The following is a 15658-nucleotide window of genomic DNA, read 5'->3' as shown; positions in this document are numbered from 1 at the left end:
TGTGCCAAACCAACATTTGTGGGGGAGGGTGCTGAGGGCTGGTCTAAGATATTTCGCTGCCTGAGACGAAACAGGAAATTATATTTCCCTCCCCACTCAATCTTCGCAGTCCCCACCCAAAGGTTCATGGTAGGAATGGGCAAACCTTTAAATCTCTCATTTTCCCAATCTTAAATTCTGTTGCCCCCTTTCCCACATTGGTTTGCAGTAAATGAATAATAATAAAAAGCCTCATAAAAGCTGATGAGCATTTTAGTGAAATTCTCCTAATAATACACTGCTTAACGAAGCAGCTTTTCCTAATATAATGCATTTTTGCATATTATTTTCACAAATATAGGCATCTTTCTTCATTCACACTTTTACCCTCAAATATGCATTCTTGTACACATTAATTGGCTGGAGCACAATTTGGGAAAGTGCAAGTTTCAACAGATTTGCTGCATTTCAGTCTGCATATTGCTTTGGAAAGTGCAGATTCCAGGGGGTTGCTTGAAACACAAACTGAATCAAATTTCCCATCCCTAGCGCACAGTATCTGAGACAAGTGCCCTCCCTGGGAGTAAACCACAGCAACAATCAATTAAACAGCTGTCAGTTTGCTGTTGTTGCACACAGGGCCGGCCCTATTGTTAGAGTAAGATGACTGCCAGTGTGGAGAAGTGGTTAAGTCGTTGGAGCCTGGGCGACAGGGGTTCAAATCTCCAGTCAGCCATTAAGCTCTCTGGGTGAGCTTGGGGGCCTAGACACCATCTCTCACCCTGAATTACTTCATGGCATGGAGAGGGGGAGAGCCATGTATGCTCCCTTGAGCACCTGGGAGCAAAGGTGGAATATAAAAACAAAGATGTAAAAGCAAATAAATACAGATGTTTTGGGGGTAGCAGTGCACGCTGTGCTTTCCACCCTCAGGACACTGCCCCAAGACCAGTGTTGAAGGAAGATTCAATTGCCCAGCTTCTGTACATAGGATTGTGAGAGTGGCGCCATCTTGTCTTTTTCCTCAGGCAACAAAATGTCTGGAGCAATTCCTGTTTTCAGGCAATGCCTGAATTCAGCTGCCTGAGGCAACTACTTCATTCTGCCTAATGTGGTAGTAGCCACCAGCTCACATGATTTTAAAAGAGGGTTAGAAACATTCCAGGAGAACAAGGGTATTGATGACTACTGCCCATGGCAGCTATGCTACACTTTCACTGTCTGCAGCAACATTAGTTGCTAGGAATTGCAGGTGAAGAAACTGCTCGTGTGCTCAAGTCGTGTTTGTGGGCTTCCCATGAACATCCTGTTTGTCACTGTGATCACAGAGTGCTCCTCACTGTCAGCACTTATGGTATGCCAAAGGTGAGGTAAAATAGGACACTTCTCTCCAGTCTGGTATACCCACCTAAGATACATGATGCATGCTGAGCACATTGCATTATGGAAACCAAGTGAGAAGATGCTCATAGCCTCCATCCAAACATGTAAAAGGCATTATCAGAGTTCAAAGCCACATTTCAACAGGGTCCAGTGATGGGTGTGGCCAGGGAGAGTTCTGAGGGCCAGAAAGAAAGGCCTGGAGGGCCGTATTGCATCCCCTTCCAGGGCCGGAATTTTCTCACCCCTCTTTTAGCATGCCCCCCAGCTGCTATTTTTAGAAGAGTACAGGGAGAAGATAATTTAACCCAATTTAGTGGAAATAACAGGAGGGGGTGGGGGTTTCATCAGCACCCTCAACCCTAACTCTTCCTCATCCTGATTTGAACATTGCATTTAATAGTGACAAAGAGGATTTGCTTTTTTCAATTAAAAAGAGAGAGAGAGATTAGAGGCAGGCGATTGTGACCTTATGTGAGAGGGGAAATAAATAAATAAACAGAGATCCAGTACAGTTCTCCACTCTCAATTTATTTACTTTCCTCCACTTGTGCACCCAGAGGGTTTGCCTCACTTACCAGGCTTTGGGGAGGGAGTGGAAGGGCTCTGATAGTACCCCAAAACCCTCACACCACACCACTTTCAGGAGCCGTCTTCCCAAAGCCCAGTAAGCAAGGTGCCAGGCTTTGAGAAGGAGGCACAAGGGCTCTTGGCCACAGCCATATCAGTGCCTTCCCAAAGCTGGGTAATTAAGGTGATAGGCTTGGAGAAGCATGTGTAAGAGCTCTGGGATGCAACTGAGGTGCCAGGCTTTGGGAAGAAGGCACAGGGCTCTGAGGCAGTGGGCTTTGGGAAGGAAGAGTGCTTCGCTGCCAGCAGTGCCATCTTTAGGGTGGTGAAAGGAGTTATTGTGAAAATAAGAAATATTTTGGGGGTAAGGAGGTGCCAGGCTGAGGCAGTGGGCTTTGGGAAGGAGACTCCAGGGTTTTGAGGTGCCAGGTTTCATTGCACAGTGCAGTATATAGGGTGGTGAATTTTTTTGTCCTTGATTACGGTGCCGTATTACCGAAGTCCACCCCTGCTGCCAGAGCCATCTCATTACTTTCCCTCAGCCCAGTAACTGAGATGCTGGGATTTGTGAAAAAGGTGCAAGGGCTGGGTAACTGAGGCACCACATTTTGGCATGGAGGTGTGTGAGCTTTGAGGTGCCAGGCTCGCTGTGGACTTTGTGGTGATGCAAGGAATTATTGTGAAAACAAGAAACATTTAGGGAGGGCACCAGATATTATCTTGAGGTGCTGGGCTTTGAGCAGGAGCTGCAAGGGCTGCTTCGGGAAGGAGGGTTCTGGGGCAGCAGGCTTGGGGAAGGAGGCAAGAGGGCTTTGGGACACTGCCAGAGCCATTTCACTCTCTTCCCAGAGCAGGGTAATAGAGGCATGGGGCTTTGGGAAGGAGGTTCAGGGGTTCTGGGATGGAAATGAAACTCTGAGTTTTGGGAAGGAGGTGGTGGGGCTTAGGGGTGCCAGGCTTTGCAGCTGACAGCATGTCTTTAGGGCAGAGCAAGGAATTATTGTGAAAATAAGAAATACTGGGAGGGAGGCACAAGAGCCAGATAACTGAGGTGCTAGGCTTCAGAAATGCGGCACAGCAGCTTTGAGGTGCTGGACATCATTGCCAAAAGCCTAACCTTTAGGAGATTATTTTTGTCCTCGGCCAGGGTACCATATTGCCAAAGTCTGTATCTGCTGCTGGAGCCACCTCACTGACTTCCTAAAGCCTAGTAACTGAGGCACTGTCCTTTGGGAAGGAGACACAAGGGCTCTAGGACATGCCACACTTTGGGAAGGAAGGGGGAGGGTTCCAAGGTGCAGGGTTTGGGGAAGGAGGTGGAAAGATTCTGGGATGTGGCTAGAGCCCTATTACTGCCTTCCCATAACTTGATGCCTGAGGTGCTAGGCTTTGGGGAGTAATTGAGAGTGCTTTGGGACACTTTCAGGGCCATCTTGGCTGTGGAACAGTATAGACAGCACTGTATTTATGGTGGAGGGTGGGCACAAGGGCCGGGTAAATGTGACAGGCATTGTGAACAAGGCACAAGAGCTCTCTCACTGCCTTCCCAAACCCTTTGGGAAGGAGGGCCTGACATATGGGAAGAAGGCGCAAGGGCTATGGGACACTGCTGGAACCTCCATACCTTCCCAAGCCTGGCACCTCAGTTAGGCAGCTTTGGGGAGGAACAAGCTTCACACAGACCATCACTAAGTCTATACTACCACACAAATGAAGCTTCCTCTTCTGTTCTTTTTTTTTTTTTTAAGTCCTTGTTCACACAATGTCTAGTTTGCTTATGGAATTCACTGCTACAAGATGTGGTTTCAGCTGCAAACTTAGACTTCATTAAAAGGGGGAGTCTTGGGCAAATCCATGGGGGATAAGGTCTACTGAAGGCTATCCCATGAAGGCTAAGTGGAACCTTCAGCTTCAGAGGCAGTCTACCTCAAAACATCTGGTACTGCAGGAAAAACAGTTGGAGGAAGTGGTTTCCCCCACATGCCCTGCCTGTTAGTTTTTAATTCTTCCTGAAGGCATCTAATTGGCTGGTATGGGGAACAGGGTGCTGGACTAGTCGGACCATTGATTTGATACAACGGGGTTATGGTTGGTAAAAGTGGTTTAGGTAAGGTTGCCAAAGTGAAAATCTGGGCATAAAAGTTATTGAGCTTTTTTGGGGAGACAAAATTGTTGGGCTTTTCTTTGAGAAGCCTAAAGAAAATATATGGCAACCCTAGATTATGCAAGAGTGCTTTAGCCATTACCAGTCTCTCTGTCTGTCTGTCTGTCTGTCTGTCTGTCTACCTGTCTCCCTCTCTCCCTCCCTCTCTCTCTCTCTATGTTCGGCAGATCTAAACCAAATAGGAATTTAAATTGCTCTGGTATACAGCTGGCATCCGCAAATCTATAGGCAGGCCCCAGAAATGGTGTCAGAGCTCCCCCTTCTGGGAGACACAGTGTCTTCCTGGGATGAGTTTTTCTAGAGACAAGGAGAACAGACAAGGGTGATTTGGTTGTGTTGCCTGAAAGGTGCTTAAATATACCTGCATTTCATCAAAGCTTCCCATGTATAAAACCACATGTTTGAAACATGTTCATGCCCTTCCCCTGACAACCTTAACATATCAAGATTCAAATGTTCTTTTATTTGTCATTTCTGCATCCTCTCTCTTTTTCCAATTTACCCCCTTCCTTCATCCTTGTCCCCACTTTACCAAGACATTTTAAGATTATTCTGTCATCCCCTGAGATTTCCCTCCCACTACACAAACAACCCTTCTTGCTTTGCATCGTGACATACCTAAACAACCCACACTGAGTCTGACAGCAGAACAGATTTTGAGATGCATGTTAAAAAGCGACATTCAGACGTGAGTCTCCCCCACACACTCACTCTCTCTCTCTCTCACACACACACACACATAACACACTATTTCACAGGCAGAGATGGTTCCCTAATTCAGCTTAATTATTATGACAGTTTTCCCACCTTCCCAGCTCACCCCCTAATGTTAATCCTAAACACCTGCAAATGTGCTTATCAAAAAAAAAGAGAACCTGACTTTGTATAGCTGATGCCACAAATATTTCCAAGTTCTTAAATATGAAATTGTTGGGGAAGGAAGGGGGTAGGATATACAGTGGGACCCCAGGGGCAGGGGAGTCAAAGCAAAGGCCATTCTCAGCTGTCCTCTCTTGGGGGACCAGCTTTTTCTCCCTGCAGCAATCACTGCAAAATAAGACATTTCCTCAGGGCAGTTGTCTGGCCCTATTAAATGCTGCCTTAAGGGGATTATACAGTCTCTTAACTAGGCCCTGGAAAGAGAAGTGGGATAAACTTGGGAGCATTTTAATTTAGTACAATTGTCTTGCTGCCAGTGAGGGTTGAGCTATGCAAGAAAGGAAGTGTTGGTTCTGATATCACTAGGGAAACTCGGGCATTTTCCGGGGAATGTGCATCATCCATATTGCAAACCCATCCATGGTGCCACTCGTACACACCAACCCCTTATATCCCCCACTGGTTCCCTTCTATAAGCAGTGGTATCAACACCCACAAATGCACATGCTCAATGTTCACCCACCATTGTTGCCTTTGCTCCCAGATGCTGCCCTAGAAAAAAAGCTTTGCCTTTTTTCATACCCCAAACACATGAACATGAATGCATTAGAACTGATCTTCTCGCACAACCTCCATCACCCTCACAGATGCACTCACATTGCAGCCTCTTACTCACACACATGTTCTCACAGCAATAGCCCTTCTTCAACCCCCCCCCCTCCATGCAGATGCCTCAGTACCTCTGGACATGCACCCTACCCTATTTCTGGAACCAGTTAAAATGAAGGTATGATCCCATGTGTCTCGTGAGCATGGAGCACACTGGCAAACAGCCATGCTCTGTTGCACACATTTTCAAAAGTGCAAACACAGCTGTCTCACAGGCTTCCTCACACACTCCAACACTCACTTGCTAGGCTCACAGGACCATACACACGATCCTTTCTCGTCCACCACCCTTACAACACTCCAAGGTTACATATCCCAATCCTGTGTATCCCAGCTTACCCAAGAGATAAGCACCCTCCCCTCTTTTGCAGGATCCTGTTTTCTTGCCTTTTTTTTCAAAATGAAGGAACTGCAGAGTCCTGAGGACATGAAAAGTGCAGTAAAAGGAAGATGAGGGAAAATGTGTGCAAAGCATTTTCTGCTGAGTGATTAAGGAGCTCTAGTGATGGATAACCCCCCAGCCCACCCCCATCAATGGCTGGAGGAAAACACGGACAGTGCATCCTGCTAGTAGTAAGGGATGCGAGAGGTGAAAGCATATCTATTCACTTCTTAAGATTTGATCTGTACAGACAAGAGGGGCAGAGCTTACCACAAAGTCCCTGGCAATGATGTCTGTGTATGTGGATGAATGACTGTGCATATCAGTTCAGGGCTGAGAGTAAGGGATACCCAATCAGGAGAGGGAGAATGTCACACCCTCCCAAAGAATTGTGTGTATGTGTCTGCTGCATGTGTTCTTGTTTGCATGCGTGGTGTGGGGGGAATCGAAGACAGATCTCTCTTGTTTGGCTATTGTTATTTGTATGTGCAACCACACAGTGTGGAAGTTTTGGGTGTGCAAGAGATGAGAAGGGGAACCTGCGTGCGACTGAGTGCAGGATGAAGCCTAAGGGTGCATGCAAGTTGTGTGCAACTGGGGCTGTCTGTGCATGGAAGGAAACCGGGTGGGGATACATGCCGTCCTTTTTTCTTCTTCTTTAAAAAAACACATGTTTAGGGATACTCTCGTTTTCACTCAAGAAAATCACCATTTTATAGTTCAAATTGGGGAAAATAAATACAGTAAATGGACAAAAGTACAAAGATTCAAAAAATGTTTAGGGGTATGTGTACCCCTGCGTCCCCACAGGAAAGAAGCACTGGATACATGTGCATCAGTATAAAACAGGTATTTTATGGGAGAGGAGAGCAGAGGAGAGGAGAGCAGAGCAGAGCAGAGCTTCCTTTGGACAGTTTATGGAAATGGAAGGGGGACATGGTGAAACTTTGTGTGCAAGCAACCATAACGCAAAGCAATAAAGTCTGTGTGGCTCTGTGTGTGTGTGTGTGTGTGTGTGTGTGCACGCGCGCGCGCGCGCACGCACATTTGAAATACAGAGAGAAGCTGTCTGCAATACCTTAGCATGCTTGTGAGTAGCAGGCAAAATCTACGTGACCAAGTGGCATGTGTATCTGTGTGCATATAAAAGAAAAGGTGTTGATGGCAAAGTGTGTGTGCGTAATACAAATGTGTGTGTGCGTGTGTCCATGCATGCCAGAGTAGGCCACCAGTGGTGTGTGCCTGTGCAAGTCAGAGAGAGACACCAGCTATGTGTTATGAAAGGGAGACAAGCACCAATTCATGTGTTGTGTGAGACCAAAAGAAGACGACCTCTGTGAATAAATGTACTGCCTGTGTGTGTGTGTGTGTGTGTGTGCGCGCGCGCACACACACACACACACACACACTCATTAGTATCAGTCCATGCATGTGTGCATGTGTATAAAAGATAGTCCTGTGAGAGAGAGGGAAGCAGGCACGGTAAATTGGTGTATAGGACCATCAACAGTGGGAAGGATGCTTGAATCTACCCAGAAATAGCACTCCCTGCAACCCTCCAGAGTTCTTGCTAATCTCTTCTTCCTTTGCACCATCAGCTTACCTCTCTGTAACTCTTCTCAGACCAGCTTAACTCCTATTAAGAAAAGATTTCTCTCCTCTGGGTGGGACACGCTCCATCCCCCATCCTTTCCCCTACAGCTGTGATTTGGGGGTAGCGAATCTTTATACTGGAGTGGTTTGTCAATAGCCTTCTCATTATACCATGGCTTATGCATCAGAAGTAGCACTGAGCCTCTCTCTACAGAGAGCGAGAGTGAGGTGTGTGTGTGTGTGTGTGTGTGTGTGTGTACATACTTCACCGCACCACCACTACCATGACGGACCACCTTCCCATTAAACCCCTGAATATATATTCTATGACCCTCCAGAGAATGGAGGAATGGCACAGTCTCCATCCATGCTGCATAAATTATTTAAAAGGCTGGCAAAGCTGAAGTTTAGCTTTCAGCTTGCTTCCACTTCCTAAGGTGCCCCCTCCCATCCTGGAGCGCTCCCCTTAGAGACTCCTTCCCCATGCTTGCATGGCACCCTGCTGTTCCAGTGCATAAATAAATAGATAAGAAGAGACCCACTGAATCAGACCCCAACATCCAGCTAGTCCAGCATTCTGCTTCCCACCGTGAACAGCCACACAGACAGACCATCCTCCCCACATCTAATTTTAACACAATTCCTACCTAGTCTCCCCACATACCAGTGGGGCAGGGTGAGGAAGTACCCCCCCCCCATAGCCTGGAATTCAAAGCTTGGATTGTCACGCTGCAAACCAAACACAGCAGTCTATTAAGCAAAGAGGACATTGTCTCCTTGGGGACTCCCCCCCCCCTCCAGGACTCTATTAGACTCTGTCCTGATCAATATATCTTGGCATAGACATCACGGGGGGGATGGCGGCTGGGCTGCGGTGGGGGCGCAGAGATTTTGCAAGCCCTCTCTTTCCATGCATTTTGGTGAGATGCTACTTCAGCCTGAGCGTAATGTGTGATTGCACTGCATGAAACAGCTGTACGTGTACAAACACACACACACGTCCACCAAACACGCACACTAGCCTTTCCCTCCTTGCCGGGAAGTTTCCTTCAAAAATTATGACCCGAGATCATGACAAATCATGACAGCCCAGCAGAAATAATTCTACAAGGGTGTGTGTAGAGGCTGAAAGAGTTTTACACTTATACACACGGACACACGACAGATCTCGTCTGGGAATTGCACTACATACAGCGTGTGAGCGATTAGGCACCTGAACACACACGTACAGGTCTTGTCTGTGTTGTGTTGCGGTCCGGCACACGCAAGCCCAGAGTTTCTGCGCGATTTTGTACATCCACCATTTAACCCTTTGCTTACTAAGTAGGGGGATACGAAACTGCAAAGCGACGTGTATGGGAACTGAATCCCTCAGATTTTGGCTGAGTGAATGAGGCAAGATGAAATCCGGGGAAAGATTGGAGCGATAGGAGGATTTATTTATTTTTTGCGGGGTGGGGGGGGGGAGGCAGCGCTGTTAAGGAGTGTGAGAGAGAATTCGGAAGAGAAGTCTGCCAGCCATAGAAGAAGAGCGCTGCTGCTGGATCAGACCATTTTAGTCCGGTTTCCCACAGTGACTACCAAGATAGAGAGGCTAGATAACGAGTAATGCCTACGGGAGTTCTAGAGGGCGGCCCCACAAGAACGAGCTGACCGATGTTGCGGCTGTCTGTGTGGCTGTTTGGCTGAGCAGAGTCAAAATAATAATAGTAAAATGTCTTTTCCCCTTACCGGATGTTAGTGCCCCTCTCTGGCGGAGATCTGGTTTCTCATTCGGCTCGGCAGGAACTTGTGGTGCGAGCCCTTCTGGATCCAGAGCGCATAGTGGGCGATTCTCCGCTGATGCTGCAGGCGTAGGAAGACTGGGGCTTTAGCAGTCCTTTTCATGCTCAGACAGAGAATCCCTCTCCTCGCCCCGGATCCCAGGCATTAAAAGGCAGAGATGCAAAAAGGAAGAGGTGTGGGGAATAGATGAAAAAGAAAATCCGGATGTTATTCCTTCCCTCTCTCCCCCACCTTCTTTTACCTATCCTTCTCCAGTCCTCTTTCCTTGTGTTCTTTCTGTATGATTATTATTATCCTTAATCCCCTCCCTGCCTTCCTCTGATGGATCAGTTTGCAGCCACCGGGGGCGAAACGAAGGCGCAAAAAGCAGCACAGAGAGAGAAGGTGGGAGGGAGGGAGAGAGGGAGGGAGGCGACCAAAATGAGCAAAGGCTGGAGGAAAAGGCGGGGCCTCGTTGCCGTCAGGGGCGGAGCTCTCGGCCCGGCTGAAGAAAATGAATGGGTAGAGGGAGGGAGGAGGGCGGGGCCGAGAGCCTGGAAGGGGGTTGGTCCTAAGAAGTCTCTCACTCCCTCTATCATTGGGACGTGGGAGCGGGGGCTGCGTTTTGAAACAGGGATGTGGGGGAGGGCATAAAAAGAAGACGGGGTGCTGGCCTGTGAGATATAGGGGGACCCACCCTTTGAGATGTGGCATGGGGTGGGGGGGGAGGAGAGAGGTGTGCGCTTTTGAGGAGGAAGGGGAGGTTTAGAGCCTATTGAGGAGTGGGCTTCAAGAGTCGCTGGTGTGTCCGTGGACACGAATCGTTGGATTAGATTTGGGCGGGCGAAGGCGAAGCGACTAATTAGAGATACCTGCTGGATATAGTAAGCACCACAAGAAATTTGAGTGGGGGGGGGTCATCTGTTTCTCTCTCTTCGTTTTCCGATGTGTTTCTATAGTTCCCATTTCTATGCAGTTTGGCTTTCTGTTCTATTCCTTCTCTCTCGCTCCTCTCATCTTGTCCGCCTCTTGCCCCTGTTCCATTCCCTATCTTTGTCTTACTAGATCCTCTTTCTCCCTCCCTTTGTGTACAGTCTTTGTCTCCCTCCCCTAAAGTCCAACCACCCTGTTCTCTGCTCATAAATTCCCTCCAACAAGCCATCCATCCGGATCTCTCTCTCTCTCTCTCTCTCTCTCTCTCTCTCACACACACACACACACACACACACACACACACGTCCTAGCTATCTCTAAGCAGGCTGACCATCCACTGTGGTTCTCTTCCTATCAGCCTCTGTGAGGATTCTTCTACCTTCCTTGTTGCAGCCTTCTTTAAGGAGAAGGGCCATAGCTCAGTGGGATGGCATCTGCTTTGCATGCAGAAGGTCCCAAGTTAACTCCCTGGCATCTGCAGTTAGGGCTGGGAAAGACTGTGCCTGAAACCCCCCAGAGAGAACATAAGAAAAGCCTGCTGGATTGAGCCAATGGCCCCTCTAGTCCAGCACCCTGTTCTCACCATGGCCAACCAGATGACCATAAGAAGCCCATGAGCAGAAGCTGAGCACAACAGCACTCTTTCCTCCTGTGGTTTCATAGCCATCAGGTTTAGTAGCCACTGAAAGCTGCTGCCAGTCACTGTTGGCTAGGTGGTTCAATTAGACAACTAGGTATAAGTCAGCTTTCTGTGTTCCTTTGTTCCTTCAGAGATGACACTTTCCTCACTGAGGCTCCGTTTGACTCAGGAAGGGAGGTGCAAAGTGTTATGTTTTCTGCATGATCTTCCCCAGCTATGGTGGGGGAGGTTAGTTAAAGGCATATACAATGGCAGAAAAGGAAATGTGAGTGACTGATTGAGAATAAAAAGAATAGAATAATTGAGCTGGAGCTGGCCCTGTAAGGCTATCAACCTTCTGCACAATGAAGGAATCCCAGGGCAAGAGCTTCACCATACAAGTGGCTGCCTAGCTCCAGTGACAGAGAGCCCACAATTTCTCTAGGTGCTTGGTTCCCATGTTGAAATGCCTCAACCACCAAGAAGCATTTATTTATTTTACTGCCAAGTAACCCTATAAATAGGGTTATCTGGTTGAAACAAAAGTGGGGGTTGGAAAACATAAAACTAGACAAGACAAGCACATATAATTATAGTACAGCAGTAAAAGGTATCAAAGTAACAGAAACACAACCAAATCTGCCTACTTACAATTTAAGTTCATTCGCAGGATTTCTGCCATAGACTCACTAGGTGGCTTTAAGCCAGCCACTCTTTTTCAGTCTCAGTTTTCCCATCTGCAATATGGAGGGCTAATAATACTGACTTGCCTTAGAGATTCATAAGGATTACAACTAGACAAATGAACGTGAAGCACTGTCATTACCCAGAACACGTCCTCCTTCTCCTCCTGGAATCAGGATGTTCCATTTCTGGAAGCAGACAAAATGCTAGGGAAGGGTAGAGCAGAGGTGTGGTGGGGTTTATTTATATATCATTTTTTAGTCCAACGACCCCTGAAAGGGCCATGTAGGAGTTGTGATTAAGAATATAAAACAGGCCCTGCTGGATTGAACCAAAGTCCTATGCAGAATTCTGTTCCCTACAGGGGCTAGCAAGATGCCTGTTGAAACAGAACATGAGTGCAACAGTACCCTCCCACTGTCGTTCCTCATCAACTAGTATTCAGAAGCATTCTGCCCATGATTTTGCAAGATTGATATCATGAGTGTGCAATCAACTTGTTGAAGCTAAGAAGATCTGGGTCTGATCATTGGTTGGATGGGTGACTTCTGGGAACTGGATGATCATTGCCTTGGGTTCCATGATGGAACAATGGTGCATGATACATGTAAGCTCTTTTTGTTTCAGAAAGAAGCCCCATGTTTCCAGGAATTGAGGCATAACTCAAATAGTTTTTGCACAAAAGAGGTCACCTAGCCCAGCCTCCTACTTAAGTGCTAGATCTGCAGCTCAGAATGACATATAGCTATCTAGCCTCTGCTTAAACACTTCCAGTAAAAGAGCGTATGTTGTACCTTGAGGCAGACTGTTCCACATCCATTACCATTAGGAAGTTTCTCTAAATATTGTTTCCAAAATTTTATTCATCTGAACTTCTCATTGAAATTTGGAGTTCCAAACAACTCAGTAGCACTTTCAATGTGGAACGGAAGCATTGGAATTCCTCAGGAATTACTTTTATATAGAACATATTTTATATGGATCAATGTACACATTGTGACACCTTCTGTTCATTAATGTCACCACCACCCTCCACATGCAGCATGAACACACTAGCTATGCAAATATGCTGATTGATAAAACACTGCAGAAAACGAATCTTCAAATGTCTTGCTGATGTATGGGTACACTTGTGTGCAAAGTTGTGGTTAGGGTTTTGTGCAGTTAAAACATTCCATAAAGAAGAATCCCAATACAATCAGGAGCAGTTATTTATTTATATATGTATGCATTTATTTATTTAACCATTTTTATACCACCCAATCAGTTGTGTCCTCAGGGCGGTTCACATATTAAAATCAATTGTGTAAAATCAATCATATGTAGCATTCTATTAGCATTGCTTTTTTCACAGTGCTTCATAAATAATGTCAGGATTTGTGGGAAATTCAACTGTATTGACAGAACTGAATGCCACAGCAAACTCCACAGCTTGACTCTGAGCTCTGGTTGTGTATGCTCCAATTCTGCAATGAATGTTAGAAATTATTCTACTTAAACCTGAAATCAGGAGGAGTGAACACAGATGCAGAGGGAATGAGAGGAAGAAATGATTGGAAGGGGTGGAATTCTCTAGTCCCAATTTGGATGCTTCTGCCGCCTGTTTTGCTGCCTCTTGTGGTTTTGTTATGTTATTTGTGGCTTTTATTGTTTATTGCTTATTGTCTTAATGAATGTTTTGCTGTTGTTTTATTCTGTTTTGATTACTCGCCATATGCTTTCATTAGCTGCTTTGCAGATCCCTGCAGGATGGAAAGGCGGGATATAAATGTTTCAAATAATGCATGAACTGCGCACATCAGTTATTTTTAATTCACTATCCCGTCTCTTGCATTTTCCTCATTTTAGATCCTAAGAAGGTTTTCTCCAGGTTTGAGCTTTTTTAAGAGTAGGATGGTGAGAACACTTAAAAACATATCAGTACTGTAAACCAGCTCTGAAGGCTGAAGCAGGGTGAACTATAACCCAGGTAAGTCACTCAATGGGCATATGATGTACCTCTGTGCAACTCAAGAGCTTGTTCCCTGCTTTACCAAAACAATGTAATAGAAGCCATTGTGGCTGAAAGCTTTGCACAGATGCATTGCAGCACCACGGACAGCTCCAGAAGGCTCATGTCATTCTAGCCTTTCCAGCGCATTGGAAAAGTCCCCGTCAAATTAATGCTTTGGGGCAGGGAGTGCACACGAGAATCTACTTTGCAGTTTCCTTCCCCAGCTAGTAAGTGGAGGATTCCTGCAGAGCACCACTTCCCAAGCACCTTCCCCCATCCCCTTGGGGCCATATTTTTACACATCCAATATGTTTAATTTAATTGGCCCTCATATCGATTCAGGGCTGAATTGGGTGTTTGTGTGTTCCAGCTCATAGGAGGAGCAGTGCACAGCCCTTATTAGAACCTGACATTGTCAAATGAAGCTGAAAATGAAGAAGGACTTATTTGCCCAGCACATGGTTAAACTAGGGGATTTGCTGTTGCAAGATGTGACGATGGTTGCCAACCCGGCTTTAAAAGTGAACTAAACAAATTTGTGGAGGATATTTACATATATAAGTCTTCTCCAACCTAATGCCCTTCTTGTTTTTCAGAGTACAGCTCCTTCCAACATGGCCAATGACTCCAGGTGAGGGCTCCAGGTGAGGAGGCCTGTTGTATATTACCTCCAGTATCCGACACAGTATACATCTGAATACTAGTTGCTGAGTATCAGGAATGGGAGAGTGTTGGTGCCCTCATGTATTTTTCATGAGCTTCTTATTGGGACACCTATTTATCCACTGAAAGATACAAGATGCTGGACTACATAGCCATTTGGTCTGATCCAGCAGGAATCTTCTGATGTTCTTGTTTGAGAGCCCTACTCTAAATTATAATGTTGGTGGTGTAACACTAAGGATGGATGCATGTATCAATTTTCATTTCTCTCCATTTCTCATTTTTTCTAAGCTCAAACTCAATTATCCACTTTTCCATATGGGTTTGTATTTTAAGAAAGAGTAAAAAGTTCTCATGAAAAATCACCAACATTTTAGTATGAATTTAGTATACACATTTTTGCACATGTTACCCTAGCATATACATTTTGGCCCACGTTACTCATCTGGAGAACTGCATTCCAAAATTCAGAGCAATGTGGATTTTGAAATATTGCTGTGTTTTGGAAAGTACAAATTAGGGTGGTTTACTTTTAAATGTGAACTGATCCAAATTTCTCTCCCATCTTGATTACACACAAGCAATCAGCTTGTGTTCCTGGTTCTAGCCTGGCTACAGCTTGATGTCATGAGAATGTAATTCTACTTTTGGGAATTTTAAGGACAGAACTACCTACTCTGTATAGAAACTTATTCATGTATGCTACTATAGTGGCAAGAATGTTACTCGCCCCTAAATGGAAAGAAGCAGAAGTCCCAGCAAAGGAAGAATGGATACAAATACTTATGGAATATGCAGAAATGGCAAAATTTACCAGAAGAATAAGAAATCAAGGTAACAAACTTTTTATAAAAGAATGGAAATGGTTTATTGAATATTTACAGATAAATTGTAAACAGATAAAAACAATAGCTGGATTATTGTAATGAGCTGCAGTTCTATAAGAGTATATATTTACAGTAGATAATTAATTGAGCAAATTAAGTTAATTTGGATATGCAGAAGAGATTAAAAATAAATTTAAGGAATCACAGAAAGAGGGGGAAGAAAGTCAAGTTTTGAAATGTTAAAATGATTGTAAAATTAGTGAAATGTATGAATCTGAAAAGAACAAATATTTTTTAAAATAAAATAAAATAAAAAAGAGAATGTATTTCTACTTGTTGCTTTTACTTCTGCTTTGAAGCTTAAAGTTCAAGCTGTTCCTGCTGCCCTTACAATCTCCCTAATTTTTACCATGTTTTCAAAATTCACACTCAGCTACAAAACCCACACACCTTTGTTTAAATGCTGGTGCTCTGTGCCTGTTATTTATTGCTTTTTCTGGACCATGGTGATATCGTCAACCACCCAATCAAAAGGCTGTTTGTCAGGATTCTAAAGCGA

At 45.4% G+C, this 15658-nt stretch overlaps 1 protein-coding gene across 2 annotated transcripts in view; it reads right to left on the bottom strand.

Moving 5' to 3' along the window:
- BRINP1 (BMP/retinoic acid inducible neural specific 1) overlaps positions 1 to 9813 on the bottom strand; it is a 121981-nt gene extending 112168 nt beyond the window's left edge. The window contains exon 1 of one of the 2 annotated variants that reach the window (XM_081179717.1): positions 9348 to 9813. The gene's annotated coding sequence lies outside the window, so the exon portion shown is untranslated. Of the gene's footprint in view, positions 1 to 5980; positions 6053 to 9347 lie in introns of those variants that run through there. The other variant, XM_081179718.1, reaches the window with a different exon arrangement.
- Positions 9814 to 15658: the final 5845 nt, after the last annotated feature.

This window comes from Podarcis bocagei, assembly GCF_964188305.1.
Source record: "Podarcis bocagei genome assembly, chromosome: Z".
Taxonomy (NCBI): Eukaryota; Metazoa; Chordata; class Lepidosauria; order Squamata; family Lacertidae; genus Podarcis; species Podarcis bocagei.
This window is presented reverse-complemented; position numbering and strand designations above follow the sequence as displayed.